Genomic DNA, 18,913 nt, shown 5'->3' with positions numbered 1-18,913 from the left:
GATCATTCGCCTGTCTCATATGAAGGTCGTAGAATTAAACGTTTGGGTTACATTGGGGATGATCCAGAATTTAAAGCTAGAAGGATCAGAGGTAAATATATGCTGCTGTCCAAGGACTTGACATCCTGGGGTGGTTTCACCAGGGTTTATTTGGCATGGTATTGAAACCTGTAGCAAAAGAACAGGTTCTAGTAGTGGATTGTGAGAGGGAAAGTAAAAAATGGAATGGATTTCAGGTTTCCATCTGTATTCACTAATCATTTATTAAAAATGTTTGGGTTCAAACATAGCATTAAACTCAAATAAGGGGATGTTCCCACCAAACACAAACTCAGGAGTGTTCCTTTCAGTATTAGGGAAGACTTAGAAAAGGATCTTATTAAGTTATACAACAAAGACATTATTGAGCCCATTGAGTCCTCATTATGGCTGTCAAAAGCTCGCAAAAGGGATGGACAATTAAGGGTATGTCTTGATCTTAGATTCTTGAACAAGGAAGTTTGGGTAGACTCACACCCATTACCAAAGATCAGTGATCTTTTGTGCATGTCTAAGGGTTGCCAAAATATTTTCTAAACTTGATCTGGCCAGTGCTTATCATCAGGTCAAACTTCATCCTGATTCAGGTCATATCACTGCGTTGATTTCTCATATAGGAACTTTTCCATATCGACGCATGACTTTCGGCTTGGCCTCTGCGGATTCAGTCTTTCAAAGAGTCATGTATAATCTGCTCAAAGAGACTGAGGGTGTACTTGTGTTTCAGGATGATGCTGTGGTCTTTGCTGACAATGAAGAAGCCCATGAAGCAATTCTACAAAAAGTATTACGCGTTTTTCAAAAACAAGAAGTGGTACTGAAGACAGAAAAGTGTAAATTTGGGTGTATAGAAGTTGAGTGCCTAGTACGTGTGATTTCAACAGAATGAATTAAACCAAGACCAGGTTTAGTTGATGCAGTCACCATGGCTCTTCCAATGACGTCAGGGGAATCCCGGCATCGAGGGTTTGGAAGGGGGAAGTCGGGAAACACAGGAGGAGGAGGAAGACACACAGAAGGAAGGCGGACAGGAGGAAGACAGAGAGGAGGAAGATCGTCATGGAGAGAGAGACAGACAGAAGAGGACTGGAGTGGTCCAAGAGGGAGAAGGCGATGATTGATGATTGGGGAGGAGGAGTAAGGAGCCAAAAAACAGTCACAGAGGAGCCAGACACGTCCCTGGAGGGACGTGGCTCTCACAGGTCCGGAACCACTTATGTGGTTCATTCTCGGGAAGGCTGGTGGGGATCGGGGAGGAGAAAAGGGCCAGACTGGAGCCTCACCACTAAAGTTACAGAGGGCACAACTCTCATAGCCCAAAACATAGTTAAAACACTCATTGCTGGTGACCACTGGTGATCTTAGTATCTTTCCTTTTGGTGCTTCTATTTAATAGGGCATAATCTAGAGGAGAAGGCAGACTGGAAAGTGGGTATCTGTGGGGAGCCTTATTTTTCTAAAAAGAAATATATATATATATATATATATATATATATATATATATATATATATATATATACACAGACTAAAACAAAAGGAGTGGTCACTTATTAACCACCCCCACGTTCACACTATAGTCAATATAATTCGTAACTGCACCGTTGACAGAGTGGTAAAGCAAACAGAAGCTGATAAGGAAAGAACGAAAACACTTACCTATTAGAGGCTTCTTGTTTTATTCCTTCTCTCGCTGGCATCGTGGGAGCGGTCAACGGCGAAGTTTCAACTTCCCTGTGGTGCTAAACAGAGAAGAGATATTCAGGCGAACGGAAGACCAAGAAGTGGAAAGACATTGTAATCCTGTCCTCTCAAAAGACTACAATAAACTGTGTAAAGACTCTTGTGAACAATAAAACAAACATCAGCTTTCCTAAGCCATAACCCAGTTTAAAGACCTGTTTGTAGTCCGATTACAGGGACATAGACCTCCCTGAGCATTACCTTACATGTCACAGACTGTATGAAAGCATCTGAAGAAATTAAAGTTATGCTAGATCAGATTGGAGCTCTCAAACCTTTTGACCCCAAACAGTCATGCTGTATTACTGTTGATGCCGGTCAAGTAGGGCTAGGAGCTATGTTAACACATTAATTTAATAGCTCTGAAAATACAATGGTTTTTGCATCTAGTGTGCTGAGAGAAGTGGAACTTCAATATTCTGTTATCAAGAAGATACTATTAGCGTGTGCATGGGCCATTGAAAAATTTAGATCATATATTTTGGGAAGGGGTTTCAAGTTGTTAACAGATCATAAACCCTTAGTCAGTATTCTGGGCAATGTAGTGAATAAGTGCTGTACCCCCAGAATTCTGAGGTTAGTCTCAAAATGTTTACAGTATCAGTTTGATATTGACTAAATTACAGGAGGAAAGAATGGAAGAGCTGACTATTTGTCACGTTTTCTGCAAAAGAAAGAAGATGCAGAGGTAGAATTTTCAGAAGATTGTGAAGATTGTAAGGTAGCAGCTTTGGATGTACCTGATACAAGGACATGCACAGAGAATGAATAGATGCTTGCTATGACAGATGATATTTTGCAACAAGTTTGCGAAATGGCTCGAAATGGGTGGACCTGTGAGACAATGTTGTCTCCATTGTTGCAACATTACTGTAAAGTAGTGAGATTTCTATTGAAGATGGAATGTTATTACGTACCGATAAGATTCTTCCACCACATCATTCAGAGTGGATATTATCAAGAAGGCACATGGAGGGCCATTTGGGTATGTCCCTTACCAAACCTCATATTTGTGAAACATTTGGTGGCCAAGAATGGATGTGGAGGTTTAGGAGGTAATTGGCAATTGTTGTGTTTTGTGGATTGGTTTATAAAAGTTTGAAAGTGGTCAAACCTCCTCTTGTGCCCATTGAGTGTCCAGACAGGCCATGGGAAAAGTTAGGGATTGACAGTATGGGAATTTATGATGTGTTATCTTGTACATTTTAGTGTTGATGGATTATGTGTCTAAATGGCATGAGATTAAAATGGTTAAGGAACCTACCACAAGAGTAGTAGTTGATTTCCTTAAGGAAACATTTATAAGAGAAGGTTTCCCAGAGACTTTCATTTCAGATAATGGTACTCAATTTGTAAGCCATGATTCTGAAAAGTTTGTGGAATCTTGTTGCATTAAACATTTGAAGAGTTCTCTATATCACCAACAAACCATAATATGGTGGAAAGGATCAATCAGGTTGTGGGTGAGTGTATTAGGTGGGCCAAAAATTGGAACCATGATAGGGAGAAGTTTTTAAATAGTATGGTTTGGTTTTACAGAACTACACCTCACTCATCTACAAAAGTCTCTCCTTTTATGTTATTACGGGGAAGAATTGAAAACACAAGCTTTAGACCAGCGTGGATGGCAAAGTGGTTTAAAAGAATTCTGATGTGACAAGTTTGATGCAGGTGGTAAAAGAAAACATGAATTAAATTCATCAAAAACAAAAGAAATGGTATGACACCAAAAAGGGTTCCAAATTAACACATTCAAAAGTAGTAAATATGGTTCGTATTAGGTCACCGATACATGTACAAGAGGGGAAGAGCAAATTTGGGAGACCTGTTACAGTTTTGAAGATTCTTGGTAATGCCATCCAAGTTGAAGGAGGTCATTGGTGGATTTTTGCTAAAGTTGTAAAGGTAGAACGTTGCTATCAAGCTGGTGATCCAGAAACTGAACAAGTTAATGTGAAAAGACCCAATGAATAAAATGATGAAAGTGAGAGGAATATTAATAAGAAAAGGAGGTAAAGTTTAAGAAACATGGGGAGTCATTATGACCCCAGCGGTCGGTGTTAATGTGGCAACAGGCTGGCGGTACATACTGCCACATTATGACATTGGCTGAAGCCAACCCGCCAATGTACCATACTGACCACCATGGCGGTGGAAGCTGCCAGTCCGGAGATAACAATCTACAGCCCGGCGGCTGCTAATGTACCGCCGGCGGCATGTTGACCCTGCCTACCGCCACAAAAACCATGGTGGTAGGCTGTACCAGTGACAGGGAATTCCTTCCTTGTCACTGGGATTCCTTCCTTGTCACTGGGCCCACCCACGACCCACCCACCCTGCCAACACTCCCCAGACACCCCCACCCTCCCTCCATCCACGCTCCGCCCTTCCAATCCACCACCCCCCATACCCACACACCCGCAGACACACACCATGCATTCACACACTCACTCACACGGCATAAACGCATATTATGGACCAATTAAAATCCATAATCATTACGTATCACTGAAATGGCATTTTAAAGTCAACTTTTTTAACCCAAAATAGAATAGAGATCTGTTTTTAACATAAATGTTTCTTATTAAATCAAAATATACATTTAATATGATTCAGAAACTGTTGCCCAGTTCTTAGTTGTATCAATATATAGTTACACTTATATTCCCTCTACCTCTATTGTTTTTCTTCCTAGACAAATATCCTTCGTAAAGTACAAGTTTCTACATGATTACATTGCATGAATCCATGAGGTGCAAAACGACGGGAGGGAGGGGATTTTTTTTTCCATTTTAAAGATACAACTATTCTGTAGGCACTATGGGGGTGATTCCGACCCCGGCGGTCAAGGACCGCCGGGGCCGGGGATGCGGGAGCACCGCCAACAGGCTGGCGGTGCCCCGCCGGGCATTCTGACCGCGGCGGTTTGGCCGCGGTCAGACAAGGAAAACCGGCGGTCTCCCGCCGGTTTTCCGCTGCCCTTGGAATCCCCCATGGCGGCGCAGCTTGCTGCGCCGCCATGGGGGATTCTGACACCCCCTACCGCCATCCTGTTCCTGGCGGTTCGCCCGCCAGGAACAGGATGGCTGTAGGGGGTGCCGCGGGGCCCAATGGCATGGGCACTGCAGGGGCCCCCGTAAGAGGGCCCCACTGTGTATTTCAGTGTCTGCAATGCAGACACTGAAATACGCGACGGGTGCAACTGCACCCGTCGCACATACCCACTCCGCCGGCTCCATTCGGAGCCGGCTTCCTCGTGGGGAGGGGTTTCCCGCTGGGCTGGCGGGCGGCCTTCTGGCGGTCGCCCGCCAGCCCAGCGGGAAAGCCAGAATGGCCTCCGCGGTCTTTCGACCGCGGAGCGGCCATATGGCGGCTCCCTCCACGCGGGCGGCGACCGCCGCCCGCGGGGGTCGGAATGACCCCCAATGTTTCACATTTTCATCTCCCCTTATTTTTTTAATTTTTAAAGGATTTTTTTGAGTCACAGAAAAAGTACCTTTAGGGGTGAGAACAAATTAGATTAATCTCAAACAAAGAAGGAAAGAGACTACAAGCCTGCCACCACTCACTGCAGTTCATTTTGGGGAGATATTTTCTCCCTTGGGCATCTTATTCATTTCATATCTTTCCAAGCCCCTTGTTAAACTAAGATACTCGTCTCAAAGTTTAGTCCATTTTCTTGCGAGAGTTCAGGATAGATAAACAAATCAATTTATGTCTCTTTCCAGATGTCACCTTTTCTCTCATTCCCTGTCTCTTATAGGTGTCTTTGTAATTCCGCGTCCATGTTCAAGCCTCACGGGTTTTCAGTTCCAATCAGAATGATCCATTTGGTTTCCATTCTCCTCAGTCTCTGTTCCCGATCCCCTCCCCTTTCATTTTGTTTAATGTGTTGGATACCATAATATCTCAAACCCTTTTGTACACCCGGGTGTTGTTCCCATATGTGCTTCGCTATTGAGTATGTCAGATCTTGGTTGTTTATCACTCGTATGTGTTGCAAGATTCGTAATTTTAACTTATTCACTGTGCTGCCAACATATTTCTTACCACACACACACTCCAGTACATAAATCATGAATGGAGTTTCACAGTCTATTCTTTCAATGATTTTCATGAGCTTCCCATCAAATGTTGTAAACTGCGTCATGTTTTTGCCATAAGTACATGCTTTGCATTTTGTGCACTTCCAAAAGCCTTGTTGTTTGTCACTCAACCAATTCATTGCATTTTTCTTTTTAGGGGTCATATTACTGCTTGTCAGATGATCACCCAATGTCGGTGCTCTTTTTTATGTGATCGAGGGATAGTTAGGTAGTGATTTAGACAATGTTTCATCCAACAATAATAGTCTCCAATTGTCATTTATAAGTTTTTCCATCTTCTAACTCTCTACGTCAAATCACAAGACGTATCGAATGGTACTTGTATTTGAATGACAACTTCTCATTCTGGGGACCAAGGGTTCATCTCTTTTCCATTGCATCACTTTTTTTTGTGCAGGATTCAAAACCAAGTGTGGATATCCTCTTTTGAAAAATCTTTCATACATCTCGTTCATTTGAGTTTCCAATTCTGCTTCCTCTGTGCAGTTACGTTTGACTCTCAAAAATTCTCCATATGGTATACTCCATTTTAGGGCCTGTGGGTGTCCACTGTTTGCGTGCAGTAAACTATTCACACTGGTTGGTTTTCTATGCATTTTTGTACAGATTTTTCCATCTTTTATATCCACACCACTGTCTAAGTAATAGATTTCCATCTCACTTATTCCATGTGTAAATTTTAGCTGCTGGGGATTGTTATTTAGAGATGTTATGAATTGTTCCAAGGCCTCTCTTTCTCCTTCCCATGTCAGGAAGAGGTAATTGATGTAGCGTACCCATAAGACAACGTGATTTAACATTTCCTGATTGTTCTCTTGCCAAACTACTTGTGACTCCCACATGCCCATCAAGAGGTTCACATATGTGGGTGCAAAACAGGTCCCCATGGCTGTTCCTTGTTCTTGCAAATAATATTTGGCATCAAACATAAATACATTATGAGTCAAACAATACTGCAACATTTCTAGTAACATTTCAGAATGTTCCAGTAAGCTAATGGATCTTGATCTCAGAAAATATTTGCAAGCCTCCAGACCATCCTTATGTTTAATGGATTTATACAAGGAAATAACATCAAATGTAGCCATGATATAATTGTTCTTTCAGGGTATGTTGTTAATCCTGTTTAAAAAATCCATAGAGTCTCTCAAGTATGAAGAAAGATTGGAGACACAAGGAAACAAGAATATATCGATGAATCTCGAAGTATTCTCAAGAAGAGACCCTACTGAGCTTACAATGGGACGCCCCGGTGCATTTGATACATTTTAATACATTTTTGGCAGAAAATATATTGTAGGAGTAATCAGATGATCTGTTTTTAGATATCTATATTCTTCATCTTCTAACAATCCTTTTTCTAGCCATCTTTTTAAAAAAGCCATGGTATTCCACCATATAAAGATCCATGAGATTATTTTTTATTTCTCTATAATTTTCTTTGTTTCCCAATTGTCTTTTAGCTTCCTTGATATAATCATCACTGTTTAACAGGACAATGTTACCCACTTTGTCCGATGGTTTATTGATGATGGTATTGTCATTCCACAGATCCATCAGTGCACCCCAATCCTCTGATGTAATATTTGAGTTCTCATAGTTTTTAGTTTTTTTAGATAATCCCAGGGCTATCCTTGTCAACCCATCTGTCATTACCTCCTGAAACACATCAATTTTATTTCCAGCCGGCAATTGGGGGCAGAACTGTCATTTAGGCTTGAATTGACTAGAGATTGTAGCATCCGTTGATAATCCCAATGTAGAACATACTTCGTGGTCCAAAAGATCTCCATAGTTTGCACCTCCAGAGTCTCCTGTTGATTCCTGTTCCAAACATGTTAAAGTCCTTAGGGGCCCCAAGTCCGATGTTGTTAATGATGATATTTCCTGGGGTGCATTTATTCTTTGTTCCCTAGTTTTGGATCCAAAGAATTTCTTTAATTTCAATTTTCTCGAGAATTTATTTAAATCAATTCTTGCTGTTGCTAAGTACATAGATGTCATAGGACAAAAGTTTAAACCTTTATTCAAAAGCTTGAAATGTTTGTCTTCCAATTTGTTATACGAGAGATTGATCACCACATTTTCATTTGCTATTACTTTTAAATTCTTCTTTATTTCTTTCCTCTTCCTCTGTGATCTCCTTGTTCTCTTTGTCCCATTCTTTTTTGTTCTCCCCTTCCACGTCTTCTGGTTTCCATGTGATATAGTCTCATTTCTCCTGAGAAATCCAATTTTGGTCTCCCTTCTGTTTGTATTTTGTCCCCCAAACTTGCATCTGAACTTTCCATGCTTGAGGAGACTCTCTCATTTTCAATTGTTCTATCCATATTTTGCTTTGTGTAGAAGGAATCAAAGCATTTTGCAAAAGTAAAGATCCTACCTGTTGAGTAGTATATCTTATCTCTATTACATTTTTTTAGCTTTCTTCAATTGTATTTCTCTTTCATGTTTTTCTAGTCGCTTTTCCATTTCCTCTATCATTTTCCAAACTTCTTCTGTGGTTTGAATGGATGACAACTTTTCTTCAAGTTCCCTAATTTTTAATAACGTTTTTTCCAGTTTTCGTTCAGCTTGTATTATTAGAGTTTGCATTAGTTTTATGGAGCATTCTGTTGTATCCATTTGCCATTGTCTCAATAAGTCTGTATCCATATCATTTAAAATTGGTAAGACAAAAATTCCTAGTGATCTAGGGACTCTTCCACTTTCAATATACTTTTGCAGTGTGGCCTTTTCCCACCATTTATTGATTTCCATTGTTTTAGCTTGTTCCAGTTCCTTTATAAGTAAATTAAGGGGTAGTTCTCAATCCCTTATTATACTTGATCCCGGTGTTACTATTGCTCTTTCTTCCTCAAAAAACTTTTTCATAATTTGTTCTCATTTTGCAATTCTTTCTGCCATTATTCATGATATCAATTTCAATAATAGTCACTCCAAATTCGAATGAACTATTGCACCTATGTTTACTTCTTTTATACTGCTAGAACTATTTTGAGTAATGGATACTCAAAGAAACACTCCCAGTCTGTATGGTAGCAGTGTGTTTAAACCCAGCACTTTTACTTCTTGTTGTTCCCAAAACACCACTCTTTTCTGTGTGTTAAATGATTTTTTCCATTCCTTTTGGTGCAGTTGTTATCACCCTCTCTCAGGTTTCGTTTATTTTCACACTGTCAAACAAGCCTCTAGAGAGGAGTTAAATATATATATATACACATACACACGCACTCTCACACGCACACGGGCACACACAAACACACTCAAACTGTTACTAGACATCCCTCTCAAGTTAAATGTTAATTCTTCAAAATTCCTACTGAGAGCTGCAGTTCCTCAAGGCCCTGGTGAGTCAAATGCAAATGCATTTATATTCTTTCGTAAAGGTGCACTTCAAAAGGTCGTTACAAGGTGTTCATCAAAAGTCAAATGCAAAAGCATTGACATTCTTACATCAAACCATATTACCACTAGCTGTCAGCAGGAGTAGTCAAAATTCAAATGCAAAAGCACTGACATTTTTACATTAAGCCTCAGTTCCACTAGTCATGAGTAGGCTTCATCAAAAGCCAAATGAAAAAGCACTGACATTTTTTCAGGAAGGTGCCATTCCATAAGTCATTACAAGGCTTCCCTTTCTAGTCAAATGCAAAGGCATTGATATTCTTACATGAAGCGACAGTTCTGTTAGTCATTTACTAGGCGTCCTTATTGAGTTAGACGCAAAAGCATTTGATATTCTTATTTGAAGCTGAGGTTTCACTGGCCGTTAACAGACCTCTCAAGTCAGAAGCAACTGTTTAACAAAGTCTGTCACAAAGCTGCAAAAACTCACATTGTTACTAAATGTCCTCTTGAGTAAGATGCAACTGGTTCAAATGCCCTTGACAAAGTTGAGAGAGCGTAAGTAAGATGTACATGTCCACTTTTGGTTTTCTGATAAATTTTGCTTGAATTCAGTAGGATAAGTAAATATGCCAGTGCTAGTGCATGCCAATGCATGTATATCGCAACTTTCAATAAATATCTTAATTACCATGGAACACTTGTAAAGACAAACTAGTATATAGAGGTACTAGCAATCACTGGTTAAGTCTAGTGCCTTCTACCGTATTGTTGGGGCACTTTTCTTTCAGTGGCTCTATATTTATGTCCTGTGAGCTGTAGCAGGAACAAGCAAAATGCAAGGCAATAATAAAGAAATTTGGTGAATGGCTTATCTATCTATCTATCCTCTCTCTCTCTATATATATATATATTTATATAAATATATATACATATATATATATACATATATATATGTGTTTTTCCAAACCTGTAATTCCTCAAATTGTTACTAGATGTCCCTCTCACTTCAAATGATAAATCTTCAAATTTTCTGCCTAGAGTTGCAGTTCCTCCTCACGGCTCTGTCAGTGCATATTCACATAGTCGCTATTAGGTGTCCTTCACAAGTCCGATGCACTGATATTTCTACATCAAGCTGCAGTTCCACTAGCCATATTAGGTGTCCGCCAAACATAAAATGCAGAAGGACTGACATTCTTTCAAGAAGCCACAATTCCACTATTCACCACTAGGTGTCATCAAATGTTGAGTGCAAAGGCATTGAACGTTTTTCTTCAAGTTGCAGCTCCACTAGTCATCGCTAGGAGTCGTAAAAAATGACATGCAAAAGCACTGGAATGTTATCATCATGCTGTAGTTCCACTAGCCATCACTAGGTCTGGTCAAACATCAAATGCAATGAATTTGTTTCATCAAGCCGCAGTTCCACTAGTCGTCACTAGGTGTCATCAAAAGTCAAATGCAGAAACATTGATTTTTTTTCATCCAGACGCAGTTCCACTAGTCGTCACTAGGTGTCGTCAAACTTCACATGCAAAAGCACTGTAATTCTTATCTGAAGCTGCAGTTCCACTAATCGTTACGTGGTGTCCATCAGAAGTCAAATGAAAAAGCACTGAAATTCTCACATTAGGTTGCACTTCCACTTGTTCTTAATAGAGGTGCAGGTCGAGTCAAAAGCAGCTGCCTCAAATGATCTGCAAGCTGTCGGAGTGTGGCTTTTGTATAAAAATGTACATAACACTTTTGCTATTTTAATCCTTAGTGCTTCTTTTCTATAGGATTAATTATTTGCTTTAGCTTGTTCTTAATAACCAGTCACACCCTACTATTTATAGGAACTTTAATCTACTGATGAGTACAATTTAGAAAGGTTATCCTGGCTGTTTATAATGTGGTGGTTGTAAACACTGTCTTTGGGTTGTGAGGTATGTTGTGTGCATACCGATAATGCTGGTACAGTATTCCAATAGGGGTGATGCAGTCCTATAAATAGTTACTAGAGGGCTCTCTCAAGTAGCTGAAATGTCAGACACAAACCTGTGGGGGTTGTGGTTTCAACTCAAAAATCTGTACATACTCTTTAGCTACTCTAAAAAATGTTGCTAATTTTCAAAAGGCTAAATAAATGTACCAAATCTGGTTTCTAGTGAGGAGTGAACATTGTAATTTGCAATAAATGTCTAGAGAGTTATAAAAATAAAATAGTTGGCGTAACCCTACTATACATCGGCACAATCAGTCACTGGAAAGTGTGAATGCCAAGCAATTTCTGTTTTGGGGGAATAATTTTTTAGGTTTATGTGTACATGTGCAAGGGAGAAATTCACTCACTTAAAGTGAAGGCATCCAGTGACTGGAGGGGGTAGGTCTGCTGATCTATACCTTCTACTGAGGTGGGAAAGAGTGTAATTCGAGAGACATAACAACAGACAAATGGTGAAAGTGTGCTGACTGGAGGCCCCTTCAGATATATATATATATATTTATGTATATATATTTATGTATGCATATATATAACAAACACACATATATATGTGTGTGTGTGTGTGTATGTGTGTGTCTATTCTTTCTATTATAGTTTTTGGGAAACATTAGGCTGGCAAGAAAACTAAAGCTGTTTTTAGGTGACACCTAAAAAGAAAAAAGTAATATCAGCAAACTAACAAAATAGTCATCTTTTAGGTCCATTTTTATGGGATTTTGGTGCAGAGCACCACATCAAGTCACCTCCCTGCGCTGCTACGCTTAAAAGGCAATACAGTGCATTCCTATCCTTTTCCCCCGTGCTGGTGCCATTTTGGCAGCCTAGCACTACGCAGGCACCTTTGCCCCATAGTGCATGGGTGCCTCCACTGCATGCAGGATTGTGTTTTGGCAGGAAGGTCACCTTTGTGTTGCTCTTCTTTGAACTAAGAGGAAGCAATGCCAAAGAACACAGCATTCTTAGTCTTAGTAATACATTTATTAAGGCACTTCCCAGACATCAAATAAAAGCACATATATAAACATGAGCATTTAACTTGAAAGCAGGGAAACATGTAGATGCCTGAACATTCACAGCAGTTACACAATGACAGACAGAAAAAGTGCAATACATCAACAATGAATATATATGCAGTGAATATATATATCTAGGCATAGCCAAGCTAGATAATTAAGAATTAAAATGCATCACCATGGGGGTTGAATTCTTCACCCTTGCCAGCATCAAGCCGAGGAACCCTTGATTGCTGAGGCAGGAGACCTTCCCAACATGTGTCTTTTTCCTGAACTTTGCGTCCACATTCAGTCAAGCTCCTTCTACCTCAGTGTCCACATTCCCCACCCTATATACATTAAACAAACTTAAGAGGAAGATTCTGTCAATCTCTCCCTCCCTTTGGTTATGAAATTCAAGTGACAGCTGTACTCGGTCTGCATCGAAAACACACAAAGAAACGGTCCCTGCCCCAATGCGCATTCCAGAGACAGAGAAGCTGTACTTTTCCTTGATGAAAACATTCCCAGGCTAAGACTCGCTTATCATGTCTACCTTCCACATCCCCCATGTTTTGATCCAATACGGTGTAACTAGTGCTGGTGAGAAATGTGCAAACACATTCTGTGTGGAAAACACGCTTGGTGCAGAAAAGCCCTGTGCCACCCCTGTGACAGCACCTGAAGCTAAACACAAAATAGAGTCAGTGGTCAAGATGGAGTCGGTTGTAAAATACAGATAGCATTACAACCTTCCTGCACAAACACAAACCTGGGAGGATTTTTCCTCTAATTATGTGTGCTGTAGAATGCAGCACACATAGAAAGAGGAAACATGGAGAATAGTGATATTTCTCCTTGTTGCGCCTCCCCTAGGGAGGCATAAGGGTTTGGTGCATCCCCAGGTTTACAAGGTCTTGTAAGTCTGGGGATGCATCAAAATCAATGTGTATTGCTTGAGGACACCCACTACAAAGCAAATGGAATGCCTCCCTAACACAGAGTAATGCAATGCAGCAATTTACGCTGCCCTGCCTTACCCCATGGCTATGAGGATATTTAAAGCCACGTAAAGTGTCTTTGCAGGACCTCATAGATATGATTTAATAGTTTGCACTGCTGTTCCATGACAAAAAGTGATGCAAGGTCAGTGTAAGGGGCTTGTAAATATGCCCCTTAATTTTAAATGTTTAAATCCAGGACCTGTATACACGCACAGTGCAGTCTGGCACTATCATGGCTGCCAGTTCTCTGAGTTTTGGATAAGCACACAGAAAATTGGGCATGTGCAGATTGCTACTCTGTACCAACTTGAAGGACCGTTGCAGCAATAATAATTTCAGTGGAACCACTACTGTAATTAATCCACAACATCAAGTAGACAAGTGATTTATTTTTATCTTAAAAAGCACAAACTGCAATTGTTGCCTCTATATGCATGTTCACATTTAGAAGAGAAAATTGGGAGATGTAAAAAAATAATCAGGAGGATGTATTTCCCTCATTGACATCCATTGAAACATAGGACGTTTTAGGCCATAGACAGCAAAAATAAAGCCACTTGTGTCTTAAAAAATCACGAGTTCCCCGTATGAATCAGGTTTATTGGTGTTTATGCCTCTAGAATGAAGGGAACTACTTTGTGTGTGGATGAAGTCTTTAGGAGAGGGTGAATGCAGTCACTCACAGTGAAGTTAACCAATGGGTGAAGTAAGCTGTGGACAGAATAAAAATGCAAACGACACAATAACAGACCAATTAAAGAAGAGAATTGGCTAAACGCACTTATAAGGTAGTATATTATATATGTATGGTTGGTAAAATCAAAAGGTCTTTTGCTAAATGAGGACTGAAATATCCATTTCCTATGGTGATGGCCCCGCCAATCTGTAAAAAAAGTTCCATGCTTTAATATTTGACTTTTGGTGACTAGTTGAACTGTGGCTTAAAGAAGAACGTTCAGTGCTTTCGCATTTATTTTTCAAATACACGTAGGACCTCATTACAAGTTTGGCAGTCCCAGGACTGCCATGCTGGCGGTGGCGGTCATACCGCCAACAGGCTGGGGGAGAAGACCACCAAGTTATGACTCTGGAGGTATTCTCAACAGAATACAGCCAAAGCACCATCAGCACTGCCAGAGTGGACACACCGCAACGGACGATAGAAGGCACCTGCAAGCCAGCAGAGACCATGTTTCTGCCAGACAGATTAAAAGGATGCACACGACCAAGATTTCCACCACGGTCATAACACCATGGAAACCCAGGCAAAAACGAACTGCATAAAAGGAGACACTCACCTTCAGGAAGACATACTCATCCGGAGCTGCCATGGAACCACAACTAGGCGTCATCCCGCTGCTTCTGCTTGCCCAAAGACTTCGGAATCTTTGCCGCTGATAATGACAGCAACCATAAGTACACACCCTTACCTGTTACTGTTCTATATTTTCAATGTTTGTACACTCACACAGCATACCATCGAGAAGGGTGTAGGAGGGTGACACTCACATTTAACTGTTAATTGACAGGCACACTCACATACAGCCACACACACCCGCACATACACAGTACACACACTACAGCCACCACACACACACACGTCAAAAACACAAACACGGAGACACAGCACAGGCTCACTCACACACAATACCACACAAGACCACAATACATCACAACAGCAACACAACTTTACCATCATCAATACATTGGCAAGCACTCACAATGCACACTACCCAGTGGAACATCACACATACAATAGAACATATTACCAACAGGAAATGAACACACACAATCACACAACCATCCATCTTACCAATCGACATACACATCACACACATATCACATTGTATATATCATACCATGCACAAAGCACACACATGCACACAAAGCCACAAAGAACACAATGCCACACAACACAGCAACACACACATGTCAAAACAAACACCACTCAATAACATCACAATAACATGTTTCCAACATGCACATGCCCATCACATAACACCCACCCTATCCCTGAGGGACATTAGCACTGCACACAACCTCACATACTGCACAAACAATACAGGTAGCACAAGCACCACACACACACAAATACTGACACACAACCAATGTCAGCCAGGAGTAACTCTACCCTAGGAAAAGAAATGCAGGAAAAAGATGTTACCTCAAAACCAACAACTGGTTGGTTAGATTTTATGTAGAAACAAACAATGTAAAGGTCAAAGGCCTAGGCCAGTTCATAGGTGTATGTTTTGTGCACACAATGCACACATAGGTGCCCCAAACTTGACTCCTGACTGCTATGTAACCTCCACAGGTAGGGCCATCAAGGGGGCGGGCGGGCAGGCACCTCAGGGATTATTTGGGGGGTGGCTGCAGAGGGGGGCGGTTTGGGCTTAGGCTTGGAATAGGGGGCTTTGGCTTGGGGATGGTGGATCTTCTTGTGAGGGGGAGGGACATGGGTACTTGCAGGTGGGATAGAGGAGGCCTTGGAGGTCGAAGGGATAGACTCGGGGAGGGAAACTGAACATTTAGGGGTTTCACCCGGGAAAGGAGTAAGGAAAAGGACAAACTCTGAAAGGAAAGATTTCTTACACACACGGGGACGCTCATAGCAAAAGGGTTTGGGTATGGAAGGAGAGGGAGTGGTTGAGGTGTTGGTGTGCATGTCTTGGGTGCATGTTTTTGGGAAGTATGCTTGTGGGTGGTGGGTGTCTGTTAGGTGGGTGAGTGCGTTTATGTAATGAGGGGGGATGGAGGTGCTGGGGGATGCTGTGGTGGGTGGGTGACAGTCTGTTAGGGTGGTTACTGCAAGTATGGTGGATGTGCTGCATATAGGAGTGTCAGTGGTTGCGGTGCCTGCGGGGAAGGTGACTGGGGTGGATGTCTGAGGGTCTGCTGGGGTATTTTCTGTGGGTAGGATAGGTGTAGTAGCTGGATCTGTGAATGTTGGTGTGGTGTCTGCAGGTTTCCCTGGTGTGTTGTCTGTGATACTGAGGATGGTGGGGGTGTCAGGGCAGGTTGTGACTGTTGCTGTGTCTGCATCTGAATGTTGCTTGTGTGCATGCCGGTGCTGTGTCTTGTGGGGCTTATGTTTGTCTGAGCTACCCTTGGATGTTGAGGTGGATGCATGCCTGTCAGTGTGTGTGCTTCTGCTGGGTTAGGGAAGAGGGGTTTGGAATTGGGATGAGGAAGGTTGGGGGGACAGGAGACAAAGGGTGACTGGTTTCTGTCATTGTGGAGGCCAGAGCCTGAAAGGATCTCTGTAGGCCAGCGAGTGCACCATGAATATCCTCCAGGAACACATTACTCCATTGCAACTGATTTGACAGTCCCTGGATGGCATTTACGATGGTCGACTGACCCACAGAGATGGACCTCAGGAGGTCAAAAGCCCCTTGCTGAGGGAAGCAGGGCTAACAAGGGCAGGGGCAGAGGTGCCTGCGGCAAAGGAGATGCCCACCATTTCGGGTGAGCAGGCAAGGCCAACTAGGGGAGGAGTGACAGGGAGGGCAATGGTAGAAAGGGGGGTGACGGACAGAGATGGTGCTGGGGTGGCCCCAGATGGGTCCACCACTGCCAGGGTGTGTCCACTGGAGGAGGATTCAGAAGAAGAAGAGGTGGATCCTATCTCCCCCGTGGCACTCGCGCTCCGGGCCATTGGGTCCCTCGGTGCTGGTAGTATCATGACTTGGGGTCCCGTGGCCAGCAGCTTCCCCACTCAGCTGTGCCCCGTCACTTTCACCTGCTGATGCTGATGTTGCAAAACAGAGAAAGAAGTAGGGTCATCACATTCTTTTGATATACTTGCATCTCACTATTCACATCACTAACATGATAACTATTTATACTACACCCCAAGGTAGAACCAGTTTTGTGCCAACATCATGTCACAACAACATACAATCCACACCCCTATATAACAACGTTACACACCACATAGGCCACCTATCTCACAACAACAAGTACATCCTATCAGTACAGCTATCACACTAACAATCCCATTACAAGATCACTTGGCAACATGAATTGGGGGTCCCTATCCACAGAAACATTGTCAACCAACAACCAAGCTACGGGAAACAGTGGTAAAATTGATTTCCACATAACACAGACACCAAATCTACACATACTCATAACATGACCTGATGCCATGTTCCAGGAAAGGAACCTCATCAAATGTTAAGCACAAGACAGCATGTTGCATACAAGCCAAAAACATTTCATGTCACAGTGTTACAATCTCACAAGTGAAATTTGCTCGCATGCACATACTCTATTTGGCATATCCAAAAATTCTAAACCCATATCAGCAACATATGTGCCAACAGTGTTGTAGAAAAGGATGATACAGACTTTTTGGACCTACTCATCTTAGTTATTCTCTACCTGAAAACAAAGTCATGTACACTTATAGGGGCATACTTAGCCACAGACAACCACAAGTAGCATACCAATCCTTTAAATGCAATTGACACCTATACCTGTCATGTCCATGAAGGCCACATATATTTCAACTTATCAAGATGAGTGGCAACAGCAATAGCCCATTGTTCAAGTGGCAAAATCACTATCCACACTTCATACAGGAGTAATTGTACATTTGTATAGGACATTTTCAGTGCCATAAACCACTTCTGAGGTTACCATGATAGAGACATATACCTTGAGGCAAGCCAAGTGACTGACTATACATACCATTCCACCAACATGTGAATGTGAACTACCACACCTGCACCCATGCACCCTACTCCCACCTACCTGTGCCCCTGGCACAGTGTGCCTACTCCTACTGGTGGCAGGACCATCATTGTCAGGGGTGACAACAAGAGACTCAGGTACCTGTGCTGGGGGCACACAATGGAAGAGACTGTCCTTGGGACACAGGTTTGGGGTGAGTGGCTGTCTGTGATGTAGATGGAACAGGGCTGGGAGGAGTAGATATAGGCACAGTGAGGCTGACAGTTGTTGACTGGCCAGGTGTCCCTGATGGACCAGCTTCATTCTCAGTATCCAAATATCCAGGGGTGTTTTCCTCACTGGGGCCTTCATCCGGATGGGTAGAGGCAGTCTCTCGTGTTCTCTCCATGTTGAAAATGGCAAGGTTACTTGTAGAAGAAGTGCAACACACAGTTGCTGTAAGTGATGCAACAAGTGATGTATAACTTTGACAACTAAACATGGTATTTGAGATGCACACATTGCCTTTACCTGATCCCTGAAATGACAATGACAGCTGCTTCCAAATCTTAGTTAGAACAATGTGGGACACGGAGATTTGCAATTGCTTATACCATGCTCCAAGCTCTTGGAGTATGTTGGTGTTTAGGTGACTGCTGATACCCTCATATCTTGTCTGAGTAAAACATGACAATGTACTTTTCTCTCCTAGTAAGGTGTATGACACAGTTGATTCAACTAAAAGCTGAACAATGCAGAGTAGTGTCAGAGCTGGCACACAGTATAGGAGTTACCATTTGACATAGGACTCTGTCTGGATGTACTACAAATGCATCCAGTTTGCCATTTAGTTCACCTCACCAAGTGAGTATATGACATTGTTAGAAGGCCAATTTGGTAGGGGACACAGCTGTAGCTGTGTTTTGCTTGTAATGGTACTGGTAGAGTGCCACTGCATTGCTGTCATTGCCATAAACTGTTAAATAGCATTCAGGATGGGTTACTTTTATTGTT

Source organism: Pleurodeles waltl, chromosome 2_2, assembly GCF_031143425.1.
Source record: "Pleurodeles waltl isolate 20211129_DDA chromosome 2_2, aPleWal1.hap1.20221129, whole genome shotgun sequence".
NCBI lineage: Eukaryota > Metazoa > Chordata > Amphibia > Caudata > Salamandridae > Pleurodeles > Pleurodeles waltl.
The sequence above is the reverse complement of the archived record's forward strand: the minus strand, read 5'-3'. Positions refer to the sequence as shown.